General features: G+C 44.7%; 1 protein-coding gene across 1 annotated transcript in view; it reads left to right on the top strand.

The window, feature by feature from the left end:
* LOC126249489 (uncharacterized) overlaps window positions 1-25,576 on the top strand; it is a 131,176-nt gene that overhangs the window by 50,192 nt on the left and 55,408 nt on the right. The window lies entirely within an intron of this gene.

The raw sequence follows: 25,576 nt of genomic DNA, 5'->3' as shown, positions 1-25,576 counted from the left end.
TGTAGCAGAAGCATTGGAAGAAAGACGCTGTGCGCCTCGCGAAAGTCTGCTTACAAAATTCAGAGAGCCAGCTTTCAGCGCTGAAATATCTTGAGCATTCTTCGGACCTCTGTTTACCGCAATCTTCCGATTCCTACTTGTCTGTCACATAGAGATTGTGAAGAAAAATTAGACTAACAACAGCAAACAAGCAATCATTGTTTTATGTCCCTTCTAGAATGCAATGGGAAAAAAACTTTAGCATATGTTGCAATAAACCCATTATAGTGCGTCACAAATTATAAATGTACATACAGACTCTTGTGATACGCTGTGGCAAACATCACGATAAAAATAAACTTGTTGTCAACAACAAAACTGATCTGAGAAGCACAGTCGCTTGATAGACCTTGCTACTTACGGTTTTCGTCTGGCACAAAAAGTCATTATAGTACCTTAAACACTGAATATTTGTGGCATGTTAAAACGAGCACAAGTCCACTACCGAGCAGAAAACTAGCATTTCAAACTAATGTATTGATCATACGTCTTGAAATAAATCGGGGAATAATCAGAGCGTTAGATGAGCAAATTGAAGTGGCTCGTCAGAGATGGTGTTGCCTAACGTGTTTAGTTTCATAAAACCGAGCAAGAGAGCGATACAAAAATTGGACATGGACAAGTAGTAAGGATCAAACCCAGCCGAAGGCTGAATAGTCTCGTGCGCTATCATCTACGTTACGAGAACAACTGACAGTAATTGTATCTCGCGGGCCGTTTGAATTTGCGCGCACAATGGCCTGTTTGGCTAACTTCAATGCTAATTAACTCGGAAATGTCGCAACGTGTCGATTGTTTCTTCTTCTCATCACAACGTACCCTACAACACCCTCACAAGGTTTTCAGACTGTCTCTAACCACCTTGTAGAAACAGAATGTAGGAACAAGCAATGATAGTGGACTATATATGACGATAGTATCTGTTCCCGAAAGAACAGTTACCGTGGATGACCATGCAGCTTTGCTAGAAATGAAATTATAATTAAATTAACACCCTAGCTGCAAGCAGGCGTTGATACACTTCATTGGGGACATGTTGAAAATGTGTGCCCCGACCGGGACACGAACCCGGGATCTCCTGCTTACATGGCAGACGCTCTATCCATCTGAGCCACCGCGGGCACAGAGGATAGTGCGTCTGCAGGGACTTATCCCTTGCACGCTCCCCGTGAGATCCACATTCCCAACATGTCCACAACAATGTGGATCTCATGGGGAGCGTGCAAGGGATAAGTCCCTGCAGACGCACTATCCTCTGTGCCCGCGGTGGCTCTGATGGATAGAGCGTCTGCCATGTAAGCAGGAGATCCCGGGTTCGTGTCCCGGTCGGGGCACACATTTTCAACATGTCCCCAATGAAGTGTATCAACGCCTGCTTGCAGCTAGGGTGTTAATTTAATTATCATTTCATTTCTAGCAAAGCTGCATGGTCATCCACGGTAACTGATCTTTCGGGAACAGATACTATCGTCATATATAGTTAAAAATATGGGTTCCCGGCCTTTGACCTTCTTGTGCGAACGCACACGCTATGCCCGAACTCGTGCGGGACTTGGTAGATTAATCCGCCACGAGTAATGAGTGTGATGGGCAAACATCTATTAGGCGCACTACGAATGTAGTGTTGTGGACATGTTGGGAATGTGGATCACACGAGGAGCGTGCAAGGGATAAGTCCCTGCAGACGCACTATCCTCTGTGCCCGCGGTGGCTCAGATGGATAGAGCGTCTGCCATGTAAGCAGGAGATCCCGGGTTCGTGTCCCGGTCGGGGTACACATTTTCAACATGTCCCCAATGAAGTGTATCAACGCCTGCCTGCAGCTAGGGTGTTAATTTAATTATCATTTCATTTCTAGCAAAGCTGCATGGTCATCCACGGTAACTGTTCTTTCGGGAACAGATACTATCGTCATATATAGTTAAAAATATGGGTTCCCGGACTTTGACCTTCTTGTGCGAACGCACACGCTATGCCCGAACTCCTGCGGGACTTGGTAGATTAATCTGCCACGGGTAATGAGTATGATGCGCAGTCTGCCTTCGGCAGTGACACAGTGCGGACCGTGTTGCCAGCCGGCCGCGCTGTGGTGCGCGCGCCTGTTTGTTTACGCCGGAGCAGCTTCGCGTGTGCGGTGTTGTGAGTCTAGAACGAGATGGCACACTCGTACAGAAAAACGACTTTGAAGTTCAGTTTTGCGAACGACTATACACGACCAAAGGCACACGAGATTGAACGTTTCTTCAGAGAAGAGGTAAAAATCGATCCACAGGAAATCGTGGGAATCAATTTATCGCTCGTTTCAAGCGTCGTCTATGTCAAGCTTGTTGACGAGGCTGCTTGCGACAGACTTCTACAACGATCACCGAACGGGTACCGTTTCTGTCATGCCGACGGGAATGTTGGTGCGGTTACAGTCGATCACGCGGGAATGGGGATCCGCACTATACGAGTCTTCGAACTTCCGTTTGAGGTCCCGTCTGAACTTGTTACCGACGCCTTTCGACCGTACGGTACAGTTCTATCCCATGTGGCCGAAAAATGGACGAGTTTTACCACGTATCCCGTTTTAAATGGGGTGAGACAAATACGGATAGAACTGCGAAAGCACGTCCCCTCTTATTTGTACATAGGAGGTTGTCGAGCGATTATAATCTATGATGGGCAACCTCGCACTTGCTCGGGGTGCGGGAAAGAAGGTCACGTCCGCTCGGAATGCCTCCAGCGACGTTTAGTGCAAACTCCACGGGATGACGTTCAGGCGCCACAAAAGACGACTGTCTTACCGTTGACCTTTGTGGAAGCCCTGAGAGGCGACGTGAGGGAGATTTCCGATGGGCACCAGCAGCTGCCCCCTATAGAGAACATGGACACCAACGGACTGGAACTCCGACCATCGGTTCCACCACAACAGACACAGGACACCACACAAGAGATGCAGCTGACGGCCGCTCCAGGCTCATCCGTGGTGGCTGCCAGTGCTTCCACAGAGAGCGTGATAGGCCAGGCCCAAGACGGAGGATACGCAACCCAGACAGCAGATGCGGAAGCAAGGCAACGGAAACAGCGTTCGCCGAAGAGAAGAAAGAAGCGTCGACTGACTTCTGCTGACGATAGCCATAGTCCCGAGGGGACAGTGGACGACAACGACAGTATCGACCTGAGACCAGTGGATTCAACAGATACCGAGATGACGATGCAGGAACTACACAGCGATGATAACTTGAACTCTCCTTCTGGTGACCGGAAGACGGAAGTGGAGATGACAACTGTCCAAAATCAGAGCGATGACAACGTTACCTCCCATCCTTCGACCTGTTCCGGAAATATGCTGGGGGACTGGGCGCAAGAAATGGACCAACAGGAACAGGATGAAAATACGAACGCGACGATTGAGGATAGTCCTGGCCAAAGGCCGGGAGGGGTCGGGAAATGTTGACCAACTTAGTGTGTTGAGGAGCGCCGGGGGTGCAGATGGCCGCTTAATGACACCGTCCTACAACTGATGAACAAAAGCCAGGCGTACCGCATTGCCACGATAAACATTAATGGCATACGGACACCGCTTAAAATTCAAATGCTGAAAGATATGTTACGCGCTGCGGACGTGGACATTGTACTCCTACAAGAATTGCGTTTCACATCGCCGCCAGAGTTCTACGGTTACGAGGCACATTATTCAGTGCACGATGAAAGTGGATGCGGTGTGGCGATTCTCACCAGGGCAGGAATAGGAGTGGAGGACGTCAGGTCTCTCCCTTCGGCACGCGGCATAGCGATCACTGTCGACGGCGTTCGTTTCATCAATTTATACGCACCATCTGGCTCCACAAAACGAAGAGAATGGGCGACTTTTTACACCGAAGAGATAGTACCGTTGTTCGCTGGACGCTTTGATAACTATATAGTGGGCGGCGACTTTAATTGTGTCGTCGACAAAAAGGACCAAGTACCTCATTATGTGCCATGCATGGAACTGCGTGCGTTGATTACCGAAATGGCGCTCCTGGATACCTGGGAACTGCAGCATGGTGACAGACCGGGTTATACGTTTGTCACGGGACACTCGGCGAGTAGACTTGATAGGGTGTATGTGACACGAGCACTACGGACGGCGATACTGGATGCCGAAATCTGGCCAGCGGCTTTTACGGATCATATGGCGTACGTTTGTACGATTTCACTAACGCGTCAGAAGATATGGCGGAGTAAAGGTCACTGGAAAATGAATTGTGCACTTCTACGTGACACTGAATGTCACCGGTCGATAGAGGCGGCCTGGGAGACCTGCGTTCGCCGACAACGAGCCTACACCTCGGTTCTCCAGTGGTGGATTAAATGCGCAAAACCAACGTTACGGAGAACGTTGATACGATACGGGCAGGACAAATCGCAGTGGAACCGCACGACGGCTGATTTTTATTTTACAGCCCTGAGGGAGCTGATGACCCAACAACCATCGCCGGAAAGGCACACGGCCATGCGCAGGATAAAAGCCAAGTTATTACAGCTGACGAGACTAAGAATGGAAGGTATAATGGTCCGGGCGAGATTGGCGGACACAGTTGCTGCCGAAACCCCCTCCATGCACCACGTGGTACGTGAACGCCAACGACGACGCAGGACATTGATCAGGGAACTAATCTCTGAAACTGGCCAGCAAGTTGTGCACCAGCGTGATATTGCGCATGTGTTTACCGACTATTTCCGCCAGCTATATGGACCTGTACATGTGAACCACGAGACACTACATGATATCATCTCGGAAATGCCAGATAGAGGACCACCACTGGATGCAGAGACTTTCATCACAGCGATAACAGAGGACGAGCTGACAGACGCAATTGCCAGGGGGGCACCGAACAAGTCCCCAGGACAGGACGGCTTCCCAATTGAATTTTACCGCGCCTTTGCATACCTCATGGGACGGACCTGGATTCAGATGTACAACGAACTCCTGTTACCGCAGACTGAGATACCTGTCGAATTCACGGAGGGTATCATCATCTCAATACCCAAACCACGCAGTGGCAGAAATCCAGGAGATTATAGACCACTCACTCTCTTGAACTGCGACTATAAGATTTTCGCGCGCATCCTTGGGGCTCGCCTGCGGTCTACACTTTCTGATAGACTCCTCAGAGATCAAACTTGCCTCGGCGGCAAGAGTAACGTACATACGGCGCTCGGTGACTACCGAGATATCATCGCATTAGCAGCGGCATGCCGAGTGCGTGGGGCACTCGTCGCTATTGACTTCGATCATGCGTTCGACAGAGTGGATCATACCTTTTTGCATGCGGTGATGGGCAGATTGGGAATCCCGCAGGCCTTCATCCTAGTGATCATGCGACTGTTACACGGCGTACGATCAAAGGTCTCGGTGAATGGGCGGGGCACTGACTACATTGTTATTTCAAGGTCAGTTCGTCAAGGTTGCCCCCTTTCGATATTTTTGTATGCAATGGCATTGGAACCCTGTCTATATGGTCTCCGAAGACGGTTGGAGGGAGTGCCGTTGCCACAACTGACCTTTCATTGCCGCGCTTATGCTGACGATGTGATGCTGGTGGCACGGACAGGCGAAGAAGTACGTACGGCTTTGGCATGGATACAGCGATATGGGATGGCGGCAGGAAGCGTGCTTAATCTACAAAAATCACGCTGCATGAACGTCGGTCGAGGATTACAACCGGGGGACGAAGGCCCGCTCATCTTAGTTCCGACCATCAAATGCCTAGGTATTACGTTCCACACGGATGTGCAGCGGACAGCAGCGGATAACTACCGACGCATATTGAAGCTGATGCGGACAACGGTGCTGTTACAGAAATTAAGAGCGTTGGATATGATTCAGAGGGTGACCTATGTTAACGTATACCTAGCACCGAGACTCACTCACGTAGCGCATGTCCTGCCTTTAACGCGCACAATGGCATCACGGATACAAGCAACTTTCGGAACCTACGTGAGTGTGGGACACCTGTTTAAGATCCGATACACAACGCTTACGCTACCACCTGGAGAGGGTGGACTTGGTCTAGTGAACGTGTATGAAAAGGCACGGGCGTTATTCGTAAGTACAATTTTCCGACAGTGGCGCGGTCAATTTCGCAATATCTCGGGTGCGTTGGCCGATGTACTAGCGCCCACTTCAATGCTGCCCCCAGTCAATGTGGGCCATATTTCACCGAAGCTGTCACATTTCAAGTCTTTTTTTTTTGGAGCTTAGCTATGTCAGAGATTCCTTCCCAACAACACGACTACCGACGACGCGAGACGTATACCAACTCTTACTGCGCCGGTGCCCCAGGAATACCCTGGAAAAGAAGTACCCAGACAAGAACTGGCGACAGATATGGTGCGTTATACGGAACGTTTACCTCCCAACGTCGGTACGCTCAACATGGTATGTGGTGATAAATAGGAAGTACGCAACGAATCAACGGCGGCACGCGATTCATTTGGCAGACACTCCGCTATGTTTAGGCTGCGCAACAGTGGACACTGATGAACATCGTTTAGTATGTAGTGGGACGGCTCCAGTGTGGCACTTGGCACAACAGATATTGGCGTTCCTGTCACGCTCCGCCCCTCACACAATTTCATCGGACACACTTTTTTTCCCCCAAGAATCTTATTTCCCGGTCCAAAAAACCAATGCGGTGACATGGGTGCGGGGAATGGTGGTGGGCTACGTATATAACGAATCGGAGAAGGACAAAATTGATTTTTGGCATTTTCTCCTGGATGGACACACGAAGCTGCAACAGCATACGAAATATAGGCAAGACTTCGCTAATTACTTGCGACTTACATTTACCGACCCGCCGGCCAGATGGGGTGTGACGGGTGAGAGATGAGATAGACGAAGAAGCCGAGATAGACATCGATCACACTTACGGACCCTTAGTTAACTTCGAGAAGACGACCCAGTCTTACATCAACGTCTGGAGAACGAGTCGATAGATGGCTCTCTTGCTTTATCGAACGTCGGGTCGTGAGCAGATGTCGCCCCCGACACGAATTTCATTTCATTGCTACAGGAGCATGTTTCTTTTGTATTTGTACTATCCGCAATGTCTTCATGTCTTTCATTTGGACATTTTCAGTTTTATTCATTTCGTTGATTAATTAATTTTCTCATTAGCCACTATTTGTCAACATAGGGACTTTGTAGACACTATTTATGCGATAGTACCACAAAGGTGGTAAGCCTGACATTCGATTTAACAAAAAAAAAAAAAAAAAAAAAAAAAAAAAAAAAGATGGATAGAGCGTCTGCCATGTAAGCAGGAGATCCCAAAAAAAACGAACAAAAAAAATGGATAGAGCGTCTGCCATGTAAGCAGGAGATCCCGGGTTCGTGTCCCGGTCGGGGCACACATTTTCAACATGTCCCCAATGAAGTGTATCAACGCCTGCTTGCAGCTAGGGTGTTAATTTAATTATCATTTCATTTCTAGCAAAGCTGCATGGTCATCCACGGTAACTGTTCTTTCGGGAACAGATACTATCGTCATATATAGTTAAAAATATGGGTTCCCGGACTTTGACCTTCTTGTGCGAACGCACACGCTATGCCCGAACTCCTGCGGGACTTGGTAGATTAATCTGCCACGGGTAATGAGTATGATGGGCAAACATCTATTAGGCGCACTACGAATGTTCTGTCGTGGACATGTTGGGAATGTGGATCTCACGGGGAGCGTGCAAGGGATAAGTCCCTGCAGACGCACTATCCTCTGTGCCCGCGGTGGCTCAGATGGATAGATCGTCTGCCATGTAAGCAGGAGATCCCGGGTTCGTGTCCCGGTCGGGGCACACATTTTCAACATGTCCCCAATGAAGTGTATCAACGCCTGCTTGCAGCTAGGGTGTTAATGTAATTATCATTTCATTTCTAGCAAAGCTGCATTGTCATCCACGGTAACTGTTCTTTCGGGAACAGATACTATCGTGATATATAGTTAAAAATATGGGTTCCCGGCCTTTGACTTTCTTGTGCAAACGCACACGCTATGCCCGAACTCGTGCGGGACTTGGTAGATTAATCTGCCACGAGTAATGAGTATGATGGGCAAACATCTATTAGGCGCACTAGGAATGTAATGTTGTGGACATGTTGGGAATGTGGATCACACGGGGAGCGTGCAAGGGATAAGTCCCTGCAGACGCACTATCCTCTGTGCCCGCGGTGGCTCAGGTGGATAGAGCGTGTGCCATGTAAGCAGGAGATCCCGGGTTCGTGTCCCGGTCCGGGCACACATTTTCAACATATCCCCAATGAAGTGTATCAACGCCTGCTTGCAGCTAGGGTGTTAATTTAATTATCATTTCAATGATAGTTGAGTTTATAATGAACAAAGCAAAATTAATAGCGGATAATCTTGAGAAAGGTTAAATTCTGCACGCTCCTAAGTGCTGATAGGATAGGAAACGTCTCTTCCAACCACTTCGAAAATCCTCATTTATTTTCTCGAAATACCGTCGTGCAACCTTTGAAATATGTGACAAAAACAAAGAAAATCACCGAATAATGATAAAGAGAACAGAAAAGCACAAAATACATTTCTGCAATAGGAGTGATTTCGGCGACAATAGGTTAACTTCGTATGTTGGCAGGCGATATCTGAGTCCCCTTGGCTGCACGTGCGCAGTTTGCAGCACACATGAGATTTTAGGAGCCCACACTCGGTAGTCAGCCGATCATTGATGTCACAGTCCAGCTCGTGACATACTTGGCAGGCGGTTGGTTTCCATGCAAACTCGTGACACATACCCACAACGAGCAGTCTATTTTCACCGGAAAGTCGCTCGTATAAAGAAAGGAAGACTACACGATAATGGACATAGGAGCGTTGGAAATTAGAAAAGGTGATGGACAGCGGCCAAGATAATATAGAACTAGCCTCTCCTTCCTTGTAATGCACTGATGAACATGGACATGATAGAAATTACTAAACCGTGTGATCAGTAAATGATGACGTACATTAATCGGACAACAAGGTGTTGAAGACACAAGAACTGGCAACCATGTTAATTGAAGGCTAACGTAACTAGCTCTTAAATTGTATAAAAAGAGTATTATACACGCACGTAAGAATGTAACTGAACTGGTTATGAGATTACGCAAAATTCTTCGGCTCTTTCCAGTTTGTAGGCCAGATCGTTACAGACCAGCAGATTCGAAAATCTCAATGTGATTATAAAACTTGTTACAGCATACTCGCGACTGATGCTGTGAACTGGAACGGTCTCAAAACTCGCATATGAGCAAAGTCGATAGCTATAGACCAGATTTTGCGGCCTTGGCGACACGTATCGCCGGAATTTTAAATCGAGATAAAATGATGGAAAATGTGAAAATCATGATTCAAGTGCAAACGGAGTTGAATTCTTTAATCAAGATCACATAGGTCACATTGATTAATGTCGATTGCCAATACGGAGTATCACATAAAAAGTAACTGCATGCTGCACCATCGTGTCTGGCCCATTAGAAAATTGCCGCCAAGTGTCTGCTAATGTTACCATCTTTGCTCCGGGAAGGAAGTTCTGTGACGCCACGTCATGTGACCCACCGAGTAAAGAATTTTCTGTTACCAGACCCCCTTCTAAGGATGCCATGAGCTTGGAAAGAATGTAAACAGAGTAGAGGTGATTGAAGCATCGTTCTAGCAACAATACGACACACAAATGGGGAAATCCACCGACATAGACGACTCTGACGAAGGGCAGATTGTAATGTCCACAGGGGACTTATGACCTACGATGTTGAGTCCCATAGTGCTCAGAGCCATTTTGTAATGTCCACACGCCTGGGAACGAACATCTTGGAAACGGAGAAGCTGGCTGACAGTTCCCCTGTTACTGTAGTGATCATCTGTGGGAAGTGATTGGAGGACAATGAAACCTGTAGCAGACGATAATTTGTTGCACGTCCGCCCATGTGTCAACATTGCACTAGGAGGTAAAGAGGTGTGGTCATCTTTAAAGCAGTATAGGCAGCGACCTGTGGCAGATCTGACGACGCAGTACTGTGCTGGTGCAGCGATACCTGTTTTGGAGCAGTGCACATTGTTGAACATGCCGCTCCACAGAAGATAATCACTAGATGTCCCTTGTTGACACAACGACATCATCAATTATGATTGCAGTGTACCCCGAATTATCGAGGTTGGCAACGTGTCTCCTGCTCATATGGATCACATTTCTTCTTACGTCATGTCAAAGTTCGTATCCAGACAGATTGTCTTCCAGGCGAGTGGCGGCTCGAAATGGACACAGGCTCGGGGCGCAGGAGGAGGAGGGGCTGTTGTACGAGGTGCGACAATAAAGTAATTAGACCGATTTTCTTTGCAAGATGTGGCAACCCTGCAGGCTTGCGAAGGCACAATATCTTTGACCTTGGTCTATAAGCTGCTTCTATTCCAAGCGGCACATCGATGCAACTGCTCAGTCGTGAGATGTGCTGTAACAAGTTAACACCTGTTTGTGTCTCTCGTCACGAAAATGTGGCAGCCGATCTGTTAGAGCAAACGGAAATCAATCCAGAATTGTAGAGCCATGTTATCACTGGTGACGAAAGATTTTTTTTTTCATTGCGATCCAGAGACAAAACGCCAAAGTTCGGAATGGTGCTCAAAGAGATCACCCAGACCAAAAAAAGCTCGCATGTCAAAGTCAAAAGAAAATGCATGCTTCTTTGATTCCATGGGAATTGTTCACAAAGAGTGGGTGCCTCCTGGACAAACAGTTAACCAATATTACTACAAAGAAATTTTAGAAAGACATCGTAAAAGAGTTCTTCATGTCTGTGCCAACATTGCTGATAATTGGACTCTGCATCACGAAAATGCGCCATCCCATACTTCTCTGTCAGTACAGCAATTTTTAACTTCAGAACAAATTTCAGTACTACCACAGCCACCTTATTCACCAGATATCGCTCCATGCGACTTTTTCCTATTTCCAAGAGTCAAAACGGCGGTCAAGGGACACCATTTTCAAACAACACAAGATGTCCAAAAAACTGTGACGAGGATCTTGGAGGATATTACAGAAGATGAGATCCAGAAATGTTATCATCAATGGCAGAAGCGCTGGAAAAAGTGTGTGCAATCAGAAGGGAACTACTATGAAGGAGACAACACTAAACTTGACTAAAACGGTAAGCAACATTTCTTTTTCACATCAGTCTCATTACTTTATTGTCTCACCTCATATTATATTGTGGGAGACGTTTACCCGTTCTTCCTTGAGAAATGTGGTAGTAATCGACAGCATTGGAACGGCTAGAGTCTATGTGAACATTATTGCGGACTACCTGCTTCCCTTCACGCTTGATGTCTTTCCCGATGGCGATGGCATCTTCCAGCAGGATAATTGTCGAGGCCACGAGACCAGAATCGTGGTACAGTGGTTTGAGCAGCATGATAGTGAGTTCACGTTGATGTCTTGACCATCAAATTCGCGTGACCAGTACCTGATGGAACATACCTGGAGTGCTGTCCACCTTCAGCTCTACGCGCACAAACCACGCGCCAGTAATATTTACGGGAATAGCGTGACTCTTATGTAGATGCCATATACCTCTGGAAACTTAAGATGGACTTGTCCAATCTATGCCAACGAGATTCATTGTTATGCTCCTTTCAAAGGTGAGCCAACACGGTATTAAACAGTTGATCACATAGTTTTGGCTCATCAGTGCATGTGTACAAAGAATGCTCGAAATGGTTCTATACATTCCACGCTAAGCTTTACACATCACCCACTTCCACATCCAGGCCTCGGTGACACGCTTAACTCTGAAACACAGTTTCAAAACCTTGTTACGAAAATGACTTAGTATCTGTAAAAAATACTGGTTTTGAGAGAGAGAGTAAAGGTAAAAAGCCATTCAAGAGACTAGAACGCACAAAATACATTTTATTCAAGACAACCGGTTTCAACAGTCTTAGCTGTCATCTTCAGGCCTTAAACATTTTTTTGTAGTAAAACATGTTCATTGTACGCTGAACTTCATGCACAATATGGCAAGTGCATAAAACTCATACATTATAAATAATATTAAAAAACACACAGCATCTTGCCGAAAACGTCATGTCTATATACATATAAATATGGACATGGCCTTTTGTAGAAGGTGCTGTGTGTTTTTAAACATTTCAGCGATGACAAACGTTTATAATGTGCTGAGTTTTATCCACTAGACATCTTGTGCACGAGATTCAGCGTAAACTGAACATGTTTTACTACAAAAGAATGTTTAAGAAGTGAAGATGACAGCTAACAGTGTTGAAAGCCGTTGTCTTGAATAAAAAATATTTTGTGCGATCTTGGCTCTTGACTGTTTTTTAAGAATCAAAACAGATCGTCCTTCAGTACCCTCTTAAAGAAAAAGTTCAAAGAGAATAAAGTATTCCTAGCGCCCCTACGAGTGCTAGTGGCTGCGAGTCCGGGAAGAAAGTCGTTTGTTAAAGTAATCGTAAATGACCGATATTATCGTCAAATTTATAGTTTTCGGTGATGCTACGCTGACAGGTGACAGTTCTGATAACATTTCATCACGAGAGGTTTTGTGGGGAGCGGGTTACATCAAAGTGACCGACACTTGTTACTGCGGTGTTAAATTCAGCGTGGCAGCACGGAATGCAAGCGCGTCGATATTTTCGTCGTTTTCGACCATCTTTGTGGTTCCCCACCAAACTTGTAGTAATGCAATGTCATGACGGTCGTTTTTCTACTCCGCCAGTAGGAGTGAAATGCTGTCAGGACTGCCACCATTCAATCTAGGAATACAGAATACTATAAATTTGACAGTAGTATATGTCGTTTCTGATTATTTCAACATGTCGTCTCCTTTCCACTCCCACCTCCACCCACACTCCTAGTAATGTCTCTCTCCCGTAGTAGGTTCTCCCAGAAAATAACAATTTCTATTAAGTATGGTTGAAAATGATTTAGGCATTCCAGAGATTTTAAGAAAATTAGCGCATGCGTGCTCACACATACCACACACACACACACACACACACACACACACTTTCATACATACATACTAGGTGATTATAATTAAACTGACTGTGTTCCGAATGCTGCAGCGTGGACTACATACATCGCAGGAAGCCGAAACATCGTAGGTACATTCGTTTATTAATGCGCTGGCGGAATATGATGAAAAAAATAGTAGTTCCACTCCCTGCCACCATGTGAAAATATGGCGTTGTAAGCAGTCAGAATGTGATGTAGGTGCAGGAAAAGGGTAGGAACGATCAAACGCATGATAACGGTGCTTCTGGCAAGTTTATTAGGATATAGTCACAAGTTAAAAATGTGTTAAATATAATCTCTAGACTCATTAACGTACTGCATGCGTAAAACGGCGGGGACGACAGTTGCTCGCAGAGCGATATGTCGTCGTATGCTGTCCTTCAGACCAGGAAGAGTCTATATACAATTCCTAACAGACACGGCCTTTTAGATACCCCACAACCAAAAGTCACATGGATTTAGGTCGGGGGATAGGGAAAGCCACCACACATCTTGATGTTGCCTAGAGGCAATGCGTCATTACCGAAAGTTTCTCAAAGCAGTTCTTTCACCTGGAAAACATGTGGTGTCGCCCCATCTTGCATGAAAATAGTAGTGTGGACACACTTCCGTTCTTGCAAAGCTGGAATCTTGTGTTCCACAATATCCAAATTATCCATTAGTTATAGGTGCAGACTTTAACCTAGCATCCATTGACTGGGAAAATTACACGTTTATCACAGGGGGCAGAAGCAAAGATTCGTGAGAAGTTATTCTAGGAGCGCTCTCAACATACAACTTTGAGCAATTGGTTATGTGAGATATCTTGGCGACGAACAGACCTGATCTTTTTGAGGAAGTTAATCTAAAAGAAGGTATTAGTGACCAAAATGTCGTTGTGGCTTCTATGTCAGTGGAAGTCGCAAAAAAAAGTAGAGTTTTCTTGTTTGGAAAAGCAAATAAAAGCGTCATTAATGAATATCTTCATAGTCAGCTCCAAGCATTCACCGCGGGACACAAATATATTGAGCTTCTTTGGTCAGAATTTAAAGGAATTGTCCACCATGTGCTAGAGAAGTTGTTGTTGTTGTTGTGGTGGTCTTCACTCCTGAGACTGGTTTGATGCAGCTCTCCATGCTACTCTATCCTGTGCAAGCTTCTTCATCTCCCAGTACCTACTGCAACCTACATCCTTCTGAATCTGTTTAGTGTATTCATCTCTTGGTCTCCCTCTACGGTTTTTACCCTCCGCGCCACCCTCCAATAGTAAATTGGTGATCCCTTGATGCCTCAGAGCATGTCCTACCAACCGATCCCTTCTTCTAGTCAAGTTGTGCCACAAACTCCCCTTCTCCCCAATTCTATTCAATACCACCTCATTACTTATGTGATCTACCCATCTAGTCTTCAGCATTCGTCTGTAGCACCACATTTCGAAAGCTTCTATTCTATTCTTGTCTAAACTATTTATCGTCCACGTTTCACTTCCGTACATGGCTACACTCCATACAAATACTTTCAGAAATGACTTCCTGACACTTAAATCTATACTCAATGTTAACAAATTTCTCATCTTTTCTTGCCATTGCCAGTCTATATTTTATATCCTCTCTACTTCGACCATCAACAGTTATTTTGCTCCCCAAATAGCAAAACTCCTTTACTACTTTAAGTGTCTCATTTCCTAATCTAATTCCCTCAGCATCACCCGACTTAATTCGACTACATTCCATTATCCTCATTTTGCTTTTGTTGATGTCCATTTTATCTTACTTTCAAGACACTGTCCATTCCATTCAACTGCTCTTCCAAGTCCTTTGCTGTCTCTGACATAATTACAATGTTATCGGCGAACCTCAAAGTTTTTATTTCTTCTCCATGGATTTTAATTCCTACTCCGAATTTTTCTTTAGTTTCCTTTACTGCTTGCTCAATATACAGACAGAATAACATCGGGGAGAGGCTACAACCCTGTCTCACTCCCTTCCCAACAACTGCTTCCCTTTCATGTCCCTCGACTCTTATAACTGCCATCTGTTTTCTGTACAAATTGTAAACAGCCTTTCGCTCCCTGATTTTACCCTCGCCACCTTCAGAATTTGAAAGAGAGTATTCCAGTAAACATTGTCAAAAGCTTTCTCTAAGTCTACAAATGCTAGAAACGTAGGTTTGCCCTTCCTTAATGATTCTTCTAAGATAAGTCGTAGGATCAGTATTGCCTCACGTGTTCCAACATTTCTACGGAACCCAAACTGATCTTCCCCGAGGTCGGATTCTGCCATTAGCCTGTAAAGAATTCGTATTAGTATTTTGCAGCCGTGGCTTATTAAACATAGTTTGGTAATTTTCACATCTGTCAGCACCTGCTGTCTTTGGGATTGGGATTATTATATTCTTCTTGAAGTCTGAGGGTATTTCGCCAGTCTCATACATCTTGCTCACCAGATGGTAGAGTTTTGTCAGGACTAGCTCTCCCAAGGCTGTCAGTAGTTCTAATGGAATGTTGTCTACTCCCGGGGCCTTGTTTCGACTCAGGTCTTTCAGTGCTCTGTCAAACTCTTCACGCAGTATCGTTTCTCCCATTTCATCTTCATCTACATCCTCTTCCATTTCCATAATATTGTTCAAAAAAAATCCTCTGCTGCCTTCACTACTTTATCTCTCAAAGCTACCCATTCTTCTTCTACTGTATTTCTTTCCCCCATTCCTGTCAATTGTTCCCTTATGCTCTCCCTGAAACTCTGTACAACCTCTGGTTCTTTCAGTTTATCCAGGTCCCATCTCCTTCAATTCCCACCTTTTTGCAGTTTCTTCAGTTTTAATCTACAGTTCATAACCAATAGATTGTGGACAGAGTACACATCTGCCCCTGGAAATGTCTTACAATTTAAAACCTGGTTCCTAAATCTCTGTCTTACCATTATATAATCTATCTGAAACCTGTCAGTATCTCCAGGCTTCTTCCATGTATACAACCTTCTTTTATGATTCTTGAACCAAGTGTTAGCAATGATTAAGTTATGCTCTGCATAAAATTCTACCAGGCGGCTTCCTCTTTCATTTCTTACCCCCAATCCATATTCACCTGCTACGTTTCCTTCTCTCCCTTTCCTACTAGCGAATTCCAGTCACCCATGACTATTAAATTTTCGTCTCCCTTCACTATCTGAATAATTTCTTTTATTTCATCATACATTTCTTCAATTTCTTCGTCATCTGCATATAAACTTGTACTACTGTACTAGGCGTGGGCTTCGTGTCTATCTTGGCCATAATAATGCGTTCACTATGCTGTTTGTAGTAGCTTACCCGCACTCCTATTTTTTTATTCATTATTAAACCGACTCCTGCATTACCCCTATTTGATTTTGTATTTATAATCCTGTATTCCCCTGCCCAAAAGTCTTGTTCCTCCTGCCAGCGAACTTCACTAATTCCTACTATATCTAACTTTAACCTATCCATTTCCCTTTTTAAATTTTCTAACCTAACTGCCCGATTAAGGGATCTGACATTCCACGCTCCAATCCATAGAATGCCAGTTTTCTTTCTCCTGATAACGACGTCCTCCTGAGTAGTCTCCGCTCAGAGATCCGAATGAGGGACTATTTTACCTCCGGAATATTTTGCCCAAGAGGACGCCATCATCATTTAACTATACAGTAAAGCTGCATGCCCTCGGGAAAAATTACGGCTGTAGTTTCCCCTTGCTTTCAGCCGTTCGCAGTACCAGCACAGCAAGGCCGTTTTGGTTAGTGTTACACGGCGAGATCAGTCAATCATCCAGGCTGTTGGCCCTGCAACTACTGAAAAGGCTGCTGCCCCTCTTCAGGAACCATACGTTTGTCTGGCCTCTCAACAGATACCCCTCCGTTGTGGTTGCCCCTACAGTACGGCTATCTGTATCGCTGAGGCACGCAAGCCTCCCCACCAACGGCAAGGTCCGTGGTTTCTGGGGGGGGGGGGGGGGGTCTAGAAAAGCATGTGCCTAGAAAAAGTATAGGGGAGGGAAAGGATTCATCTTGGTACAACAAACATATTAGGAAGTTGCTGAGAAAGCAGGAATTTTGCACAGTTGTTTTAAACGTACTTTTGCACAGTTGTTTTAAACGTAGTCTCTGCCCCGCTGACAAACAGAAATCATGCGAAATGAAAGCAGCTGTCTGAAGTATAATGAGAGATTCTTTTAACAAATTTGGAAGCAATGTTTTATCAGCAGATTCTAAAAATGACCCCAAAAAATTTTGGTCGTACGTAAAATCTATGAACGCTACAAATAATTCAAAACCTTCTCTTGCTGACAGTACGGGTAATGTAACTGATGATGATAAACAGAATGCTGAAATTCTAAACCTAGCTTTCAAAAACTCGTTTACGGTAGAGGACTGCAGCACCATTTCCCCTTTCAATTATTCAACAAACGAAAGGCTGGCTGACATAGTGTTTAGTGTATCTGGGATTGTAAAACAGTTAAGATCCTTAGACACCAGGTAGGCATCTGGCCCAGACGGTATGCCCGTAAGATTTTGTGTTGACTGTGCTACAAATATAGCACCATTCTTATCCATCATCTATCAGAGATCATTGGAACAGCGGAAAGTTCCACGGGACTGGAAGAAGGCCCAGGTCATAGCAATCTATAAAAAGGGTAGAAAATCGGATGCACATAATTACCGGCGAATTTCACTGACATCGATTTGTTGTATAATCATGGAACATATTTTGTGTTCAGACATAATGATCTTTCTATACTCTGAGAACCTCATCTGCAGAATCCAACACGGTTTTAGGAAACAGTGGTCATGCTAGACACAGCTGGCCCTCTTTGTGCATGATATACAACAAGCTCTAGATATCAGCTCCCAGGTTAATGCCATAGTTCTCGACTTTCGAAAGGCGTTCGACTCAGTTCCGCACTGTCGCTTGCTACAAAAAGTGCGCGCTTACGGTCTATCCGATGACATATGCGGTTGGATAGAAAGTTTTCTAACAGACAAGGAGCAGTATGTCGCCCTGAACGAGGTGACTTCAACAGAAACAAGCGTAACTTCAGGTGTGCCCCAGGGCAGCGTAATAGATCCACTGCTTTTTACGATTTACATAAACGATATGGTTGATAGTACTGTCAGCGTCATTAGACTGTTTGCCGATGATGCTGTAGTCTACAGGAAAGTAGTATCACACGAAAGTTGTGAACAAATCAATGAGTATTTGCAGAAAATAAATGTGTGGTGTAGTGACTGGCAGTTATCTCTCAATATTAGTAAGTGTAACCTACTGCGTATAACAAGGCGAAACTCCCCATTAATGTACGAGTACAAAATAAATGCCCAGTCTTCAGAAGCGGTAACGTCCGTCAAGTATCTGGGTGTGACTATTCGAAATGATCTCAAATGGAATGATCAGGTTACACAAGTAACGGGTAAGGCGAAGTCTAGATTGCGGTTTATTGGTAGAATCCTGAAGCGATGCAGTCCTTCAACGAAGGAAATAGCTTACAATACGTTAGTTCGTCCAGTCTTGGAGTATTGTTCGTCTGTATGGGACCCTTACCAGTGGGGAATGATTCAAGAGATTGAGAAGGTCCAAAGAAGAGCGGCAAGATTCGTGACTGGTACATTTAGCCATCGCGAGAGCGTTACATATCTCATAGAAATTTCGAAGTGGGACACACTTGCAGATAGACGGCGCGCTAAACAGCAGGGGCTGCTCACTAAATTCCGAAATCCGATGATGTAGAGCATATATTATTACCACCAACTTTCAAACCGCACAATGATCACCATTCAAATATAAGGGAAATAAGAGCTCCTACTGAGGCGTTCAGACAGTCGTTTTTCCCTAGCGCGATCCGCGAGTAGAACCGGGGGGGGGGGGGGGGGGGGGGGCGGGCGGGAACATGATTTTGGCGTGAATTGTGCTCTCCGCCACACACCTCTTGGTCGCTAGCGGAGTATATATGTAGATGTAGATGTAGGTGGTCCTTATAACGTGCGGGTATCAACTCCTCGAAGGAAAGCGGATTTAAAATGAAGTAGCTTGTAGAAACACACCACGCAATCACATAAGCTGAGTGTAGTGGATGTTCCTATGCAACATTTAGCGAAGGGGTAGAATCAAATATGTAACAGTTGTATGTATTCACGGCATTGTGCAGAGTGAAATATGCCTCATCCGTCTAAAGAATATTCCCCGGACACTTCTCATCCATTTCTATGCGCGCCAAAAAACGAAGTGCAAAGCAACGGCGTTGTAGCCTATCTTGGGGCTTCATTTGGTGCACATTCTGAATCTTGCAGGGATACCAGTGTAAAAATGCAACGCAAAATCTTTTGAACTTTCCTTAGGGGAGAGAGAATTACAGTGACATACCATCGTAGCTCGAGAACCGGCTTCACAAAAGAAATCAACAAGCATCACCAAGCGACAAACAGCTTACTGAAGTCAAAACAGGAAACAGATCACATTCTGACTGCTCACAGCGGCTTATATCCACCTGGTAGCAGAAGGTGGAACTATTAATTTTTTTTAGCTTACTCCATATGCATGCCAACTGATGAACACACCGACCATTTTGTACTCCATATGCATACCAACTGCCGGCCGCGGTGGTCTAGCGGTTCTAGGCGCTCAGTCAGGAACCGCGCGACTGCTACGGTCGCAGGTTCGAATCCTGCCTCGGGCATGGATGTGTGTGATGTCCTTAGGTTAGTTAGGTTTAAGTAGTTCTAAGTTCTAGGGGACTTATGACCACAGATGTTGAGTCCCATAGTGCTCAGAGCCATTTGAACCATACCAACTGATGAACACACCGACCATTTTTAAGCGCCCTGCGATGTGTACAGGCCGCACTGCAGCACTCGCAACACCGTCAGTCTAAGTATAACCACCCGGTACATACACACATGGATGCATACGTACGTTGGACAAATAATTAATCACTCTCCAGGAGATATTACACTAATATCGCAAATGACGTCTCTGGCCTAATAATTACTTCACTTTGCCGGGAATAGAGTCAAACACCCTCCTCGGGTACACCAAATCCAACTAAAGCCACTTGTCATGGAATAGATCCATTAGAATTACAAAAAAATGTTCAAATGTGTGTGAATTCCTAAGGCACCAAACTGCTTAGGTCATCGGTCCCTAGGCTTACGCACTACATAAACCAACATCAACTATCTTATGCTAAGACCAACACACACACCCATGCCCGAGGGAGGACTCGAACCTCCGGCAGGAGAGGCCGCGCAGTCCGTGACATGACGCCTCAAAACACGCAGCCACTCCACGCGGCATTAGAGTTACCAAATGCTGAAGATGGCTGGTACGTTTTGCCCACTGTTACAAATATTTCCAGGAATTTTCTACGAGATTAAGACTGGGTGATTTAGAGGGCCGGCTCGAGGTGCGATTAGTGCGCGAGTGTTCTTCAAACCAGGAACGCATGTATCAAGCCTTTTGGACAACGCTGTTGTCATCTTGGATGACGGAATTGTCCACAATATACTCATCAGAAAGATGTAGGATAAAGCGCGAATCTTGGTCGCCGAGAACGCTGAAATAAAAGTCGTGGTCTATGTTCATGGTAACTCGAAAGAGTAGTCCCAGTACACGGTACGAAAACAATTTCTCAACAGAGCACAAAACTACCTCCTTCCTGAACTACACACTCCACACATTGTAGGTAAACGTTTGATTAGGCCATCGGAGCACTCGACGCATTTAATGCAAAATCGCAACTCGTCGGCCCATGTTACGTCTACAAAAAAATGGTTCAAATGGCTCTGAGCACTATGGGACTTAACATCTGTGGTCATCAGTCCCCTAGAACTTAGAACTACTTAAACCTAACTAACCTAAGGACATCACACACATCCATGCCCGAGGCAGGATTCGAACCTGCGACCGTAGCAGTCGCGAGGTTCCGGACTGAGCGCCTAGAACCGCGAGACCACCGCGGCCGGCGTTACGTCTACAGGCAGCTACCGTCCAGTGCTGTTTAGGCCACTAAAGACGTACAACCTTACATATCGCTGAGGTTCTTTGCGAGGCACTCGACCTCAGATATCCACTACATGAAGTTCCCCTCGCAGTTTTCGCTCGTAAACTGGTTGAGATGGATGTTTTTTTTACCGACAGCAGCGGCTCTTGTCGGGTTTAAAACCGATTGTCTTTGACAAGGCGTGCCATTCGTCCCTGGTGCCTGTCTGGTAGGATCCCTTAAGACCAATGGTCTTGGTGCAAAGCTGCGAATGGTACACTATTTGTGGTTGACCCGTTGGAGAGTCCACGCATAAACACCAACAAATCGGAAAACTTCATTCGCAGTGTGGTCATGGGCCAGTCTGGCCGGTCGGAGTGGCCGTTCGGTTCTAGGCGCTGCAGTCTGGAACCGAGCGACCGCCACGGTCGCAGATTCGAATCCTGCCTCGGGCGTGGATGTGTGTGATGTCCTTAGGTTAGTTAGGTTTAATTAGTTCTACGTTCTAGGCGACTGATGACCTCAGAAGTTAAGTCGCATAGTGCTCAGAGCCATATGAACTAGCCATGGGCCTGTCTAAGTATAGGAAAAAAACGTTTTATTTTGTGGCCAAATTCGGTGTTAGTTTTTGGCAAAGCCGATGTTAGTTTTTTGCCAAATTCTGTCATTTTTTGCCAAATTTATTGTTATTTTTTTCTAAATTCCTTGTTGTTTTTGCCTAATTCTGTACTTTTTTCCAGATTCTGTGTCTTTTCTTTGTCACATTTTGTGTCATTTTTTTGCCACAACTGGTGTTTTGTTGCCAAATTCATTGTAATTTTTTGCCAAATACGTTGTATTTCCAAATTCGGAGTTTGTCCAAATTCGTTTTTTTTATTTTATTTTTGCCAGATACGCTGTTGTTTGCGAAATCCAGGATTGCCTTGCCGAATTCAGTATTATATTTAGGCAAAGTTGATGCTATTTTAGCCAATATCAGTGCTTTTTTGCGAATTTGATGTATTTTTTCACCAAATTCGGTGTTATTCTTTTCCTCAAATTCGGTGTTTTTTTCGTCAAATTCGGTCTTTTTTTCGGTCAAATTCAATGTAATTGTTGCCAGATTCAGAGTTTTTCCGCTAATTAATTTTTTTGGGAAATTCGATCCCATTTTTTACCCAATTCAGAGTGTTTTTTTCCCAAATTCCGTCCTATTTTTGCCAAATTTGCTGTTGTAGTTGGCCAAATTCTTTCATCCTCACAAGTTAACTATTATTTTGAGATTATTCCTTGAGGAAATTAGAACTCAAAATGCAGTTTAACATCCAATAACTATGAATTACGGAACAGGAAAATTAATATGGCAATATTACAAATTCCGCGATATCTCGTAAAAGTCGGCGATTTCGCGTTATTTCGCTAAAAAAAAACGTAATTTCGTGTGTTTTTGCGTTGTCCGTTTCACGAAATTATTCTGTTTGTAACAATAACTCCTCTCTGTCGTTCTATCACGTCACCACGTCGATCCATCTTACTTCGCTGGTGCCACACAACCAACTAGTACGTACACAGCATTTCAGTGTCTTGACTGACGTCAATAGTGGAGGACCACACGACCGCCTAGTACCATTTCTACACGTCTGCGGCTTTACAGAGCGACCATTTTAATCTTTTAAGATGCAAACTAACATTTTGTGCAATTAGCTTAATACACACCTATAGCCGCGCGGGATTAGCCGAGCGGTCTAGGGCGCTGCAGTCATGGACTGTGTGGCTGGTCCCGGCGAAGGTTTGAGTCCTCCCTCGGGCATGGGTGTGTGTGTGTTTGTCCTTCGGATAATTTAGGTTAAGTAGTGTGTAAGCTTAGGGACTGATGACCTTAGCAGTTAAGTCCCATAAGATTTCACACACATTTGAACAGACATTTTTTTTTTTTTTTTTGGTCATCAGTCTACTGACTGGTTTGATGCGGCCCAGCACGAATTCCTTTCCTGTGCTAACCTCTTCATCTCAGAGTAGCACTTGCAACCTACGTCCTCAATTATTTGCTTCACGTGTTCCAATCTCTGTCTTCCTCTACAGGTTTTGCCCTCTACAGCTCCCTCTAGTACCGTGGAAGTCATTCCCTCATGTCTTAGCAGATGTCCTATCATCCCGTCCCTTCTCCTTATCAGTGTTTTCCACATATTCCTTTCCTCTCCGATTCTGCGTAGAACCTCCTCATTCCTTACCTTATCAGTCCACCTAATTTTCAACATTCGTCTATAGCACCACATCTCAAATGCTTCGATTCTCTTCTGCTCCGGTTTTCCCACAGTCCATGTTTCACTACCATACAATGCTGTACTCCAGACGTACATCCTCAGAAATTTCTTCCTCAAATTAAGGCCGGTATTTGATATTAGTAGACTTCTCTTGGCCAGAAATGCCTTTTTTGCCACAGCGAGTCTGCTTTTGATGTCCTCCTTGCTCCGTCCGTCATTGGTTATTTTACTGCCTAGGTAGCAGAATTCCTTAACTTCATTGACTTCGTGACCATCAATCCTGATGTTAAGTTTCTCGCTGTTCTCATTTCTACTACTTCTCATTACCTTCGTCTTTCTCCGATTTACTCTCAAACCATACTGTGTACTCATTAGACTGTTCATTCCGTTCAGCAGATCATTTAATTCTTCTTCACTTTCACTCAGGATAGCAATGTCATCAGCGAATCGTATCGTTGATATCCTTTCACCTTGTATTTTAATTCCACTCCTGAACCTTTCTTTTATTTCCTCGATGTACAGATTGAAGAGTAAGAGCGAAAGGCTACAGCCTTGTCTTCTTAATACGAGCACTTCGTTCTTGATCGTCCACTCTTATTATTCCCTCTTGGTTGTTATACACATTGTATATGACCCGTCTCTCCCTATAGCTTACCCCTACTTTTTTCAGAATCTCGAAGAGCTTGCACCATTTTATTTTGTCGAACGCTTTTTCCAGGTCGACAAATCCTATGAAAGTGTCTTGATTTTTCTTTATCCTTGCTTCCATTATTAGCCGTAACGTCAGAATTGCTCTCTCGTCCCTTTACTTTTCCTAAAGCCAAACTGATCGTCACCTAGCGCATTCTCAATTTTCTTTTCCATTCTCCTGTATATTATTCTTGTAAGCAACTTCGATGCATGAGCTGTTAAGCTGATTGTGCGATAATTCTCGCACTTGTCAGCTCTTGCCGTCTTCGGAATTGTGTGGATGATGCTTTTCCGAAAGTCAGATGGTATGTCGCCAGACTCATATATTCTACACACCAACGTGAATAGTCGTTTTGTTGCCACTTCCCCCAATGATTTTAGAAATTCTGATGGAATGTTATCTATCCCTTCTGCCTTATTTGACCGTAAGTCCTCCAAAGCTCTTTTAAATTCCGATTCTAATACTGGATCCCCTATCTCTTCTAAATCGACTCCTGTTTCTTCTTCTATCACATCAGACAAATCTTCACCCTCATAGAGGCTTTCAATGTATTCTTTCCACGTATCTGCTCTCTCCTCTGCATTTAACAGTGGAATTCCCGTTGCACTCTTAATGTTACCACCGTTGCTTTTAATGTCACCAAAGGTTGTTTTGACTTTCCTGTATGCCGAGTCTGTCCTTCCGACAATCATTTCTTTTTCAATATCTTCACATTTTTCATGCAGCCATTTCGTCTTAGTTTCCCTGCACTTCTTATTTATTTCATTCCTCAGCGACTTGTATTTCTGTATTCCTGATTTTCCCGGAACATGTTTGTACTTCCTCCTTTCATCAATCAACTGAAGTATTTGTTCTGTTACCCATGGTTTCTTCGCAGCTACCTTCCGTTTTCCTTCCCAACTTCTGTGATGGCCCTTTTTAGAGATGTCCATTCCTCTTCAACTGTACTGCCTACTGCGCTATTCCTTATTGCTGTATCTGTAGCGTTAGAGAATTTCAAACGTATCTCGTCATTCCTTAGTACTTCCGTATCCCACTTCTTTGCAAATTGATTCTTCCTGACTAATGACTTGAACTTCAGCCTACTCTTCATCACTACTATATTGTGATCTGAGTCTATATCTGCTCCTGAGTACGCCTTACAATCCAGTATCTGATTTCGGAATCTCTGTCTGACCATGATGTATTCTAATTGAAATCTTCCCGTATCTCCCGGCCTTTTCCAAGTATACCTCCTCCTCTTGTGATTCTTGAACAGGGTATTCGCTATTACTAGCTGAAACTTGTTACAGAACTCAATTAGTCTTTCTCCACTTTCATTCCTTGTCCCAAGCCCATATTCTCCTGTAACCTTTTCTTCTACTCCTTCCCCTACAACTGCATTCCAGTCGCCCATGACTATTAGATTTTCGTCCTCCTTTACATACTGCATTACTCTTTCAATATCCTCATACACTTTCTCTATCTGTTCATCTTCAGCTTGCGACGTCGGCATGTATACTTGAACTATCGTTGTCGGTGTTGGTCTGCTGTCGATTCTGATTAGAACAACCCGGTCACTGAACTGTTCACAGTAAC

This window comes from Schistocerca nitens, chromosome 1 (genome assembly GCF_023898315.1).
Source record: "Schistocerca nitens isolate TAMUIC-IGC-003100 chromosome 1, iqSchNite1.1, whole genome shotgun sequence".
In the NCBI taxonomy this organism is placed as follows: Eukaryota; Metazoa; Arthropoda; class Insecta; order Orthoptera; family Acrididae; genus Schistocerca; species Schistocerca nitens.
This window is presented reverse-complemented; position numbering and strand designations above follow the sequence as displayed.